The 4,166-nt window shown below is 50.9% G+C and overlaps 1 long non-coding RNA gene across 1 annotated transcript; it reads left to right on the forward strand.

Annotated features, from left to right (window-relative positions):
* The first annotated feature begins 212 nt into the window (after nucleotides 1–212).
* Nucleotides 213–3,840, forward strand: LOC132649041 (uncharacterized). Its single transcript, XR_009587459.1, has 3 exons — nucleotides 213–329; nucleotides 1,262–1,502; nucleotides 1,977–3,840. It is a non-coding gene; the product is annotated as an uncharacterized LOC132649041 (long non-coding RNA).
* Nucleotides 3,841–4,166: the final 326 nt, after the last annotated feature.

Genomic DNA, 4,166 nt, shown 5'->3' on the forward strand with positions numbered 1-4,166 from the left:
CTCTGTCATTTGGGGAGCACATTCAATGTGTCTGCAGAGTCCATGTTGTGTGACAGACATAGTGACCACAGAGCTTGTGTCCTCCCCATTGTGAGGAGGGCCTGCCCAGGAGGCGAGGGTGTGGCCTCTGTTCGTGCTCTCCTAGGGGGCCTCAGAAGGTCATCTGCAACACATTTCTCTTTTTGGCATCTTCAGCAGCTTTCCCGAAAAGGACACCACGTCACAACTGACATTCACAGACAGCACTGAAATAGAAAGTGATGCGAGTGCAAAGACAAGAAGTCACCATCGGAGCACCTAAAAAAAAATCAAGATGAAAATCACCTGTGGTGAGAAGTTTAATTTGGGGAATATGTGAGTAGCTCTCCCTGGGGGTAAATGACTCGTCACGAAGCCAGGCTCACAGAAATGCAGGGCTGAGCGAGCCTGTGTTGGTCTAGGAACAGGAAGGGGAGGCCGGAAGGACCCTTGTATTGACCCTGCCGGGGCCAGGCATGGCTTCCGTCAGAAAGGAATGGAGCATGCATGTCTCCCAGGGAGTGTCAGAGTCCTGCAGGGAGGCATGCTAGACTGGGTCACCGCGCAGAGCCCTCTGTGGACGTGGGGGAGCCAGGCATCAGGAAGCTCATCCTTAGGGAACACACAGGAGAACAGTGATGAATGAAAATGGCTCCCATTACATACAGACCCCAGGTCAGAACTAAAGAAAATAAAAAGTCAAACTGGCAGCCTGAGGATGCAGTCCCAGCTCAGGAGTAAGCAGAGGTTTGTTCTGAAGCTGAGTATAAGTGGCCGTGGTCTGGGAACACAAGTAGGACGCCCCGAACACCATGCTCCATCAGGAAAATGGCCTCGTGGAGTTCCCATACGAACAGAACAAAATCCTAAATAAAGACGTTTTTCAAATACACTGGTGGAAACATTGGGTCATGGCAAAGCAAAGGACCTCCGCTATGGGCCTCAGGCAGTATCTGATGGCGTCATAGTGTTTGTATTAGAGGAAGCAGGGGCCTGCCTGCCCGAACATTCCAGTGGGATTTGATTAAATAGTCACAGGGTAGGTGCTGACGCAGAAACGAAGGGAGGGAAGGACTGGCTGCCGAGGGGCATGAAAATTGCCCGGCATAATTTGGCTCTGGACCTACAACATCCCAACTCTCCATAATCACAAAAATTCTAATCAGCCAGTCGGCCTCAGAGGACGGGTGTGGCCTTTCTACAGGAATGTCAGCTCACACAAATCTCACGTTTATTTCCACAGGTACCAAATGCCTGTGTGACTAGAGGGATCAAAGCCAGCCCTCAACAGAGCGTGGTGCCCTGGATGCTCAGAAATCCACCTCCTTGAAGACCTGGCTCACACTCACACTCCAGAGGTCGTACTCAGAGCCCGTTCTAGTGGTGCCGTTTACCTCTGAGCGAGCGGCGCGAGTGTGGGCCTGGGCGCAGTGCTAGTTCATAACCGGAAAGGAGATAAGGAGACAAGTGTGTGCAAGGAAAAGGTGCGTTAAACAGTGTGTGTGTGATGAGTGCGTGTGCGTGCCCCTGCGGGGGTGTGTGTGTGTGTGTGTGTGTGTGTGTGTTAGGACTGCTCTCAGAGATCAGTGTTTTCCTTCCACCTACATAGGTTCCAGGGACTGAACTCAGGTCCTAAGTCTTAGCAGCAATCACCCTTATCTGCTGGCCATCTTGGTGGCCTGTTCATATAACCTACCTAGCCTATGTGAGAAATTTAAATGAGAAATACAATTTTTCATTAACTTTTCCAGAAGACGTAGAGCTCAGTGTTCCACGGTGCTCGACAAGTGAGGCGCTCTCAAAGTGTGCCACCACACGGCTGCACTGAGCACACTAGGAAGGAATTTCTCTTCTATCTGAACCCAGGAAACCGCTCGTACATCTATGGAGAACTGGAAATGGCCTCTTCCTTCTCTGTTCCTTCCCGTTTTTAGCAATTGTTCTTTTCTTTTCCACAGATGTCACCCCCAGGAATCTAAGGCCTTTTTTAAAGCCAGCGTTCACACGTACCCTGGAGTGTTGCTGACACCGAAGACACAACAGACACAGGAACTCACGGAATTTAGAGTTTTAGGGAGCTGTGATCCCCACCTCGTCTTCCATTACTAAACGCACAGAGATCCCAAGGTGTGCACCTGTGAGAAGGTCTGGAGGTCGCGACATCGGGAGGAACTAATGGCAGAGCTGACCCCGATCATCAAAGCGTGCTCAGCTGTGCGGCACACATGTTGCTTTTCACATGCTGTGATCACGTCAGCGGACTGCTGATCCCTGACGTCGTGCAAAGCATGGGGGTGAGAGTCTTCGGAAGGCCCCTCACTCTCGTGAGTGCCCGTCTGTGCTGATGCACCTCTGCCTCTCTCGTGATCTGCAGAGGCTGTTTCTCAAACTGGGTGGCCCCGCCGTGATGCATGTGCAGTGAGCCCAGGGGTGAGCACTCAGTGGCCTCCTCCGTCACTCCACACCTTGTTCTGTTTGGCTCTGGCATTCTCTCGCTGAACCTGGAGGATACATACTTACATATATACATACATACATATATATACATAACACATATACATATATACACACACATATATAAGCATGCATACGTACATGTAAAGAACACACACATGTCAGCTTAATGTTCTGGGCTAATGGGTCTCACTGATCTACATCAAAGTCCAGGCAGCTATAGGTTCCCACTGTGAGCCTCCGGGAAGAATCTACTTTGTCTTTTCCACCCAGGAGAAGCTGCCATCGGGGCTTGGCCCATGGTGGCATCAAAGCCCCCTTCCTGTTCCTTGTGTCCTTCTCTGTCCTGTGTCCTCATCCTTCCTCTGACTCTGGCCCTCCTCTTTGTAGACCAGGACTTTTGTGCTCTCACGGGGCGTACCTGGAGAATCTCAGGTGATGTTCCTCTCTGATACCTTTGAAGATATCAGCACATTACTTCTGGTCCTGTAGAGTATTCATGGATTCATGGATTCTGGGGCTGGAAATAGGCATCTCTGGTGGAGACACTGTTCTGTGTCATGACCAGCTTGATGGAAGAGCTTGAAACTCTACATGCAGGTTTCATCTCTCCTGCATGTGTGACAGAGTAGCTTGAAAACTGCACTGTGACTAGAGGGCTGTCGCCAGCATGTAAGGCTTAAAGAATTCCACTAGGGGGCGGCATCTGTCACTAACACCTGCCCTGGAGGAGGCTTACACAAAGGTTAAACAGAGAGGGATCCAAGTGTCTGTTGCTAGAAAACACAGCATCACAAAACGGTAGGCAAGATACAGAAACCCTATGGGAAGAGCTGCAGCTGCTCTCTCTCTCTCTCTCTCTGTTTGTGTGTGTCTCCATCTCACTGTGTATCTCTCTGTCTCCTCTGTCTGTCTCTGTTTTTGACTCTGTCTCTGTGTATATGTCTGTCTTTCTCTCTGTGTCTCTGTCTCCTCTCTGTGTATCTGTATCTGTCTCCTCTTTCTCTGTGTGCTTCTTTCTATCTCTACCTCTGTTTCTCTCTGTCTCTCTGACTCTGTGTGTTTCTCTGTCTGTCTCCTCTGTCTGCCTGTCTGTGTCTGCGTGTGTGTGTGTGTGTGTGTGTGTGTGTGTGTCCTTTCTCTGTATCTCTGTCTCTGTCTCTCTCCTACCCTCCCAAGGTTTCATGAACCTAGTCTCAGACTGCTCTCCAATTTGCTGTGTAGCCAAGGAAGACTTTGGGTTCTGATTCTCTGTCTCTGTCTCACCTCCCAAGGGCGAGGTTGCAGGAATTCACCACTGTGTGGAAGGACGGGGATGTGACAACTGGCTTGTGTGGTGCTGGGATGGGGCCCAGGGCTGCAGGCCTGCTAGGCAAGCACTCTACAGTACGAGCCGCGCCTGCCCCATCCTCTCCCTGTCCTTGCCATGAGCCGCGCCTGCCCCATCCTCTCCCTGTCCTTGCCATGAGCCGCGCCTGCCCCATCCTCTCCCTGTCATTGCCACCAGTCAGTGTTTTCCCTCGTTTTCTTAGAATAAAGTGTCAGACTTCTGCTGGGAAATTTACATTACATACAAACATTATCACAGCACCCAGGAGCCTGAAGCAGTCAGACCACCGTGGGTTCCAGGCCGGACTGGACTCCCTAGTAAGTCCCAGGCCTGTTTACGTGGCACAGTGAGGCCTCGTCTCTAA

The sequence above is a fragment of the Meriones unguiculatus genome, chromosome 18 (assembly GCF_030254825.1).
Source record: "Meriones unguiculatus strain TT.TT164.6M chromosome 18, Bangor_MerUng_6.1, whole genome shotgun sequence".
NCBI lineage: Eukaryota > Metazoa > Chordata > Mammalia > Rodentia > Muridae > Meriones > Meriones unguiculatus.